The 8,762-nt window shown below is 35.4% G+C and overlaps 1 long non-coding RNA gene across 1 annotated transcript in view; it reads right to left on the bottom strand.

The window, feature by feature from the left end:
* Positions 1–2,233: 2,233 nt before the first annotated feature.
* The window catches only part of LOC144288989 (uncharacterized), a 90,331-nt gene continuing 83,802 nt past the window's right edge, over positions 2,234–8,762 (bottom strand). The window contains exon 6 of the long non-coding RNA XR_013357047.1: positions 2,234–3,863. This is a non-coding gene — a long non-coding RNA (uncharacterized LOC144288989). The remainder of the gene's footprint in view (positions 3,864–8,762) is intronic.

Raw genomic sequence — 8,762 nt, 5'->3', positions numbered from 1 at the left:
TATATTTACTGGTATCTTCTTCGGTGTAACACAGCACCTCACAGAATACTCAGTGAATATGTGTTAAAGACTGAATAACTGAATAAGTGTTTAGCCTGTGATCTTATATTTATATGTATTATTCATAAAGATATCCCCATTCTTTTCATACCTGTGCAACTTTATTATAGGAATAAGTTATTTTCAAAGACCCTAAGAAATCCATTTTCCAGTAACATGACACACTTGACACATGATCAACCCTCCTACTGAAAGTAATTAAAATAATTCTAAAAATTTTAAATATATCCCTATGTTAGCAAGAAAGTAAGGATCTCAGACACCAAAAACTAAGTGAATACAGGAATCCAGAGAGGTAACCTGAGCTTTGAATCTGGCTTTCACTTTAAGGACATTTGCCAATTAAGGTGAACTTGAGCTTCTATATTTATAGGTAACAGGAGATAAATCCTAAGAGGCACCTTACCAAGATGAGGAATATAATAGGAGATGCCTTAATAAATCAGGTACCCCAGAGTCCTAAACCCTCCAGGTATATGTGAACTAAAAATAAATCCAGGAGACAACAAGGAAAATTGCCTATTATAAAATGTGGCATTGGGTAGAAGGAAACATTAAATCCTCCCTTGGAATTTGTATCCACAAGCTGGCCTTCACTGGAGGTCATACTATCTGGGAATACCAAAAAAACAAAACAAAACAAAAAAGATCCTCAAGCAAGAAAATGTAAAGTGTTTCTATGTCAGTAGAGTTCCCCAATGTTTGGCAAAAGCAAATGCAAATAGTCACTGGAGGTATGAATTCCCAATACAGGACTTGAAAAATTTGAACAGATAAAATTCCAAAAACTAAGATTTTACAGTTAAAACTTGCAAGATGCATGAGGAACCATGCCACCTGGACTGGAAGATGGTAGAAGTGAAGACAGTAAATTTAGATGTGCAAAAACTTCAGATATTGCAATTAGAAGACAATATTAAATATACTTAATATGTTTTAAAAATTAAAAGAGCCCTAAAGATAAAAGGGGAAAATAGAAGAAAATATGTAAAGATTAAACTGGTTTTGGAGCACCTGGGTGGCTCAGGTCATGATCCCAGGGTCCTGGGATCTAGCCCTGCAACAGGCTCCCTGCTCAGCAGGGAGTCTGCTTGTCCCTCTCTCTCTCTGCCCTCCTCCCCGGACCCATAGCCCCACTTGTGCATGAGTGTGCTCTCTCACTCTCTCTCAAATAAATAGTAAATAAACACATACATACATACACATTTGTTTAAAAAGATTAAACTGGTTTTAAAAGAGACAATGAGAGAGAGGAAGGAGGGAGGAAGGAACTACATAGGACACTTCAAAATTAAAAACACTAAAGTTGGAATTAAAAACTCAATAAAGTTTTCCTTTTCCTTTTCCTTTTCCTTTTCCTTTTCCTTTTTCTTGTTCCAGCCCAATGATTCAGGCTTGATATTTTTTAATTAGCAAAATTTCTTCACCTGATCTGCCAACTACCACTGAACATCATACTTACATGCAGAAACTAACAAAGTTTATTAAAAGCATCCTTCCAACAGACTTATTATGTAAAAATGCTTTGTACATCTATACCTGTCACCATATCAATTTTAATAAGTTAAACATTGAAGTCATCGTTTTTCCTAAAACCAGAGTTATCTAACACCAAAATTTGTAGTTACACTTACCTTATTTTGCTTTCCATATTCATGTGTTTACCAAATACATTCAGCTCTTCCTCTGAAAGTTTCTCACGTTTTTGTTCTTTCCATTACCCTGTCACTGTCATGATTCAGAGCTTCATTTTCTTAAATGTGATAAGCTTCTAACTGGTCTCCCTGTCTCAAAGCTACCTTTTACACCCTTCCTATTTCCTGATCACCAGACCTAGATTAATCTACCTTAACCACACTTTAGTTTTCAATGAAAACATATTTAATCATAACCATAATAACATGTTAAAAGTGTTCTAAAAATGGGGAGTGACGTTTTAGTTATATGTCATAAAACTTGATATATGAAAGTACACCTCAATTTGGTGTATACTAATTTGTGAACCATATGAAAAAAATTATATTTCTAAAGTACACTATATATTAAGAAAATCATGTATAAAAAAGTGAAACACTTTTGAAGAGGTAGGAGACTATCTTTACAACCACAGAGTACAAAAGCTTTCTTAACTAGGACATAGTAAGTACAAACTATATAAGAAAAGATGGTAAGTTTGACTACATTAAAATTTAATGCTTGTGTTTACTAAAAAAAATCCATTAAAAACTGAGAAGATAAATCATAAACTGAAAGAAAATATTTGTCTCACAAATTACTGTCAAATGATTAGTGTCCAGAAAATATGTTTTAAAAGTTTTGTCCAAATCAATGATAAAAGACAAATAAACCCAATGGAAAATGGACAAAAATCTTGAAAAGTAATAGAAGTGGAAACATAAATGACAAAAAAGCCTAAGAAACCATGTGTAATCTCATTATTACTCAAGGATATGCAAGTTTAAACTACACTGGGGCACTTGGGTGGCTCAGTTCCTTAAGCATCTGCCTTCAGCTCATGACCCTGAGGTCCCGAGATCAAGCCCAGCATCATGCTCCCTGCTTAGCAGGGAGTTTGCTTCTCCCTCAGCTCTTCCCCCTACCCGTGTACTCTCTCTCTCTCTCTCTCAATTCAATAAATAAAGCCTTAAAAATACATACATACATACATACATACATACATACATACTACACTGAGCTACCACATTGGCAAGAGTCAATTGACAAAAACAAATCTAAGATGTGGTTACAGAGCAAATAAAACTGTTATATGGCTGTTACATGACTATAGCATAACTAGTCCAATCATTATGTTGTATATCTGAAACTAGTGTAACACTGTATGCTAACTATACCTCAGTCAATCAAAACTGTTACATGGCTACTGGGAGTGTAAATTGGCACAACATTCACTCTGGAAAAACACTATGACATTATCCAATAAAGTTGATGCCCTTACTCTATGACCCAGCAATTATACTCCTAAGAATATATGTCCCCTACAGAAACACTTGCATATGTGCATTAGGATACTTGTAAAAGAATGTTCACACCAGAATTTGTTACAGCCAAAGCCTGGAAACAGCCCAAATGTCTGTCAACAACACAAAGGATAAACAAACTGTGGTCTATATATACAATGGAATTTCACATACAGCAGTAAAAACTAAACTACAGATTACACAGAACAACATAGATGAATATGAAGAACATAATATCAGACATAAATGCTGACCATAAAAGAATAAATAAGTAAATAAATGCTGACCATAAAGAATGTAAATAATATGATTCCAGTCATATAAAGCATAAAAGCATTTATGACATACATGGCTATTTTTCTATAAGCAATGTTGTTGGTTCTTCACAATCTGGAGGCAAGCAATCTAGCTAGGAATTTGAAAATAATTTTACTACATTATTACTTTCCTGGGAGTCAGCCAAAGAACTTCCATCAATCCTTTTCCAGAAATTGATGATATATAAATTAGAAAGGAAGAAAAAGAGAATGAGAGCATGAACGATAGAGTGAGAGGTACACATATTTTTTTGTGATGTCAAATCAATATGTTTCAATATGTCACCTTTCTTTCATCTTTTCTGTAGAGTTCAACTAAGCAATCTTTTATTTTACCTTGCATCACTTTATAAATTGTTCAAAATATCAACCATTTCTTGTTGGCAGTAATCGGTTAAATTTATGTCACCATTATAATGGAAAGCAATGAACCCTGTCCAAAGACTTGGTTTCTAGTTCCAGTTCCACAGTTCATCATGTGTCCTTCATTGGGCTTCAGTTTTCTTTTCTGTTAAAAGAGGGAAAATCATGCCTGCTTCTGAGCATCCTCATGAGAATTAAATAGTCAACATTTTTTTCAAGTGCCAGTGTGGTTCCCAACATACAACATGCATTTAACAAATATCAATCTCCTACTACTATCATTGGGCTACTTGACTATCTGAATCATTTAAAAATAATAATTGGGGTTCAGGGAGGCAAAATTGGCCTCAGAATGCACGCCACTTATTTGCTTTCATCTTATAATTACAAGGTCACCAAGTCTGTTGAAAATATGTTTGTGTCTGTTGCAACAAAAAAAGAGGTCATAGTAATTTCAAACTTACATTTTCTTTTCTTTAGCTATTAACATCATTACATGTTCAATAATTGCACTTATTTTATATAACAGTGCTTGACAATTTAATGACAATCATCATGTCTTGTCACTGTTTTCCTGTTTGTTTATATAGTTTTCTCATGACCCAGGTGCCTAGTCCTGATCCCACCCTCCTTTAGGTTGCCACTGATTGCCTAACATGCAATATCTTTCTTTATGCTTATTAAAGAATTAGCATGTTACTGGCATACCCAATTCCCTATATTGCTTCTGCCAATCCTCTTCTGTTACCTCAGCTGTTGAACATGGAGGAATGTTTGCAATCACTACCAGGGATCTAGGTACCTAATATTTGAACTCAGGAAACATGTTTTCTAATACACACACTATAATTTATACATCACTTCCAAGAGTTAAATATGCCCCTAATTTCAAAACAATAACAACAACAACAACCAACTAACCTGCAATGGAGCATTGGACTTAACCTATTACTAAGTGATTAAAAAGAATGAATCAAAAATGACTTTTGCCTGAACCAATTCTCTATATCCATGCATAGGAACTTTTGACTCTCTTCTCACCTTCATGATTGCTTAATACAATGACATGCAAAAGCTGATCATCAATAAATACTGTTGACCGACAGATTCTTATTTAAGTATATGACAGAGACAATAGGAAGACCATATTTCCCCACCCTCTGCATGTAGGTCAGACTGTATAATTAGTTTGGGCCAAAGAAATATGAATGGTGTTATACCTCACTTTCTGGCCTGACTCTTAAAACATCCCATGTGATGCTCAAAACTCTTTGTTAGTCAGCTGCTCAAATGGAGGGTATGCTCTGAAGGAGTCTGGAAGCCTTACTGAAAAGTAGAGCCACCAGATGGAAGGACCCTGGGTCCCTGACTCAATATGGGGGGTAGGTGGGGGGGTTGGAAAATCCCCAGGAGAACTAGCTGACCTACTTTGTTCTGTGATGTGAATAAGAAATGAAACTTTTTGTCTTAAGCCACTGAAACTTGGGAATTGTTTGTTACAGCAGCTAATGTTAATTACCCTCGACTAATAGCATGAATTACTTTACTACCTGACAGTTTACATGTCAAAATAAGATGCAAAACATAGCTGTGATATACTCCTAAAAGTAATTTGCCAATTCAGGTAAATACAGTCTTTAGAGTTGGAGAAAGAATAGCAAATAAAGGCTAAACCCAGCAGGAGAAGACAAATAATAAAGATTAGAACAGAAATCAATGAAATAGAAACCAAAAGAGCAGTAGGACAGATCAACAAAACTAAGAACTGGCTCTTTGAAAGAATTAATAAGATTGATAAACCCCTGGCCAGACTTATCAAAAAGTAAAGACAAAGGACCCAAATAAATAAAATTATGAATGAAAGAGGAGAGATCACAACCAATACCAAGGAAATACAAACAATTATAAGAACATATTATGAGCACTCATATGCCAACAAAATAGGTAATATGGAAAAAATTGATGCATTTCTAGAGATGTATAAACTATCAAACCTGAAACAGGAAGAAATAGAAAACCTGAACAGACCCATCACCAGCAAGGAAATTGAAGCAGTAATCAAAAACCTCCCAACAACAAGACTCCAGGGCCAGATGGCCTCCCAAGTGGAATTCTACCAAACATTTAAAGAAGAATTAACACCTATTCTTCTGAAGCTGTTTCAAAAAAGAGAAATGGAGGGAAATCTTCCAAACTCTTCCTATGAGGCCAGAATTACCTTGATCTCAAAACCAGACAAAGACTCCACCGAAAAGGAGTATTATAGACCAATATCCTTGATGAACATGGATGCAAAAATTCTCACCAAGATATTAGCCACTAGGACCCAACATTCATCATGACCAAGTGGGATTCATTCCTGGGATGCAAGAGTGGTTCAATATCCACAAACCAATCAATGTGATACACCACATTAATAAAAGAAAGAACAAGAATCATATGATCCTCTCAATAGAGAAAAAGCATTTGACAAAGTAGAGCATAAAGGGATAGAGGGAACATACCTCGATATTATAAAGGCCATCCATGAAATCCCACAGTGAATATCATTCTCAATGGGGAAAAACTGAGAGCTTTTCCCCTAAGGTCAGGAACACAGCAAGGATGTCCAGTCTCACTGCTGTTATTCAACATAGTACTAGAAGTCCTAGCATCAGTGATCTGACAACAAAAAGAAATAAAAGGCATCCAAAGCAGCAAAGAAGAAGTCAAACTCTCACCCTTCACAGATGACATGATACTTTATATGGAAAGCCCAAAAGACTTCACCCCAAAATTGCTAGAACTATTACAGGAATTCAGCAAAGTGGCAGGATATAAAATCAATGCACAGAAATAAGTTGCATTTCTGTACAGTAACAATGAGACAGAAGAAAGAAGAGAAATTAAGGAGTTAATCCCATTTACAATTATACGAAAACCATAAGATACCTAAGAATAAACCTAACCGAAGAGGCAAAAGATCTGTACTCAGAAAACTATAGAACACTCATGAAAGAAATTGAGTCAGACACAAAGAAATGGAAACACGTTCCATGCTCATGGGGTGGAAGAACAAATATTGTTAAAATGTCCATGCTACCTAGAGCAATCTGTACATTCAATGTAATCCCTGTCAAAATACCATCAACTTACTTCACAAAGTTATAACAAATAATCCTAAGATCTGTATGGAACCAGAAAAGACCCTGAATAGCCAGGGGAATACTGAAAAAGAAAACCAATGCCTGGGGCATCATAATGCCAGATTTCAAGATGTATTACAAAGCTATGATCATCAAGACAAGATGGTACTCTTGCAAAAACAGAATCATAGATCAATGGAACAGAATAGAAAACCCAGGAATGGGCCCTCAACTCTATGGTCAACTCATCTTCGACAACGCAGGAAAGAATATCCACTGGAAAAAAGACAGTCTCTTCAATAAATGGTGTTGAGAAAATTGAACAGCCACATGCAGAAGAATGAAATTGGACCATTCTCTTATACCAGACACAAAGATAAACTCAAAATGGTTGAAAGATCTAAACGTGAGACAAGAATCCATCAAAATCCTGGAATAGAACACAAGCAGCAACCTCTGTGACTTTGGCCATACCAATTTCTTGCTAGACACATCTCCAAAGGCAAGGGAAATAAAGGTAAAAATGAACTATTGGAACTTTATCAAGATAAAAACCTTTTGCACAGCAAAGGAAGCAGTCGACAAAATCAAAAGACAACCTATAGAATGGGAAAAGATATTTGCAAATGACACATTAGATAAACAGCTAGTATCCAAAATTTGTAAAGAACTTATCAAACTCAACAGCCAAAGAACAAATAATCACATCAAGAAATGGGCAGAAGACATGAATGGATATTTCTCTAGAGAAGACCTATACACGGCCAACAGACACATGAAAAAAATGCTCAACATCACTTGGCATCAGGGAAATATAAATCAAAACCACAATGAAATATCCCCTCACACCAGTTAGAATGGCTAAAATGAATAAGTCAGGAAACGACAGATGTTGGCAAGGATGTGGAGAAAGGGGAACTCTCTCACATTGTTGGTGGGAATGCAAGCTGGCACAGCCACTCTGGCAAACAGTATGGAGGCTCCTCAAGAATTTGAAAATAGAGCTACCCTATGACCCAATAATTGCACTGGGTATTTACCCCAAAGATACAAATAGAGTAATCCCAAGGGGCATCTGCAACCCAATGTTTATAGCAGCAATGTCCACAATAGCCAAACTGTGGAAAGAGCTGTCTATTGACAGATGAATGGGTAAAGAAGATGTGGTATATATATATACAATGGACTACTACTCAGCCATCAAAAAAAAAAAATAGAAATCTGGCCATTTGCAATGACGTGAATGGAACTACAGGGTATTATGCTAAATGAAATAAGTCAATCAGAGAAGACAATTATCATATGATCTCATTCATATGTGGAATTTAAGAAACAAAGCAGAGGAGCATAGGAGAAGAGACGAAAAAATAAAACAAGGTGAAATCAGAGAGGGAGACAAACCATAAGAGATTCTTAATCATAGGAAACAAACTGAGGATCGTTGGAGGGAAGGGGGTAACTGGGTGATCGGCATTAACAAGGGTATGTGATGTAATGAGCCCTGGGTGTTATAAAAGACTGATGAATCACTAAACTCTACCTCTGAAACCAAAAATATATTATATGTTAATTAATTGAATTTAAATAAAAATCTAAAAACATATAGTCTTTAGATCATGGTCCTAGACAAGAAAATATCTCTATTTTACAAACATCAGACAGTTGCAATCTTCCTAAGTTCTAAATAGAAAAGGTAAAAAAATAATAATAAAAAAATAAATAGAAAAGGTATAAGAATACGAAAGTAATAGAGAATTTGGGCACTATTTGGGTAATATCAAGTCAGTATATTTTGTCAATAATAATCCCTAGTATCTAGCATTCTGAAGCTCTTATAGCAATAGTCAAGCCTAAAAGACTCTGATCATAATTTCTTCTACAATGTAGAAATAATACACCTTCTATCTTTAAGGCTGAGC

This window comes from Canis aureus, chromosome 18, assembly GCF_053574225.1.
Source record: "Canis aureus isolate CA01 chromosome 18, VMU_Caureus_v.1.0, whole genome shotgun sequence".
NCBI lineage: Eukaryota > Metazoa > Chordata > Mammalia > Carnivora > Canidae > Canis > Canis aureus.
Note: the sequence above shows the minus strand (reverse complement) of the source record. Positions and strands in the feature narration are given on the sequence as shown.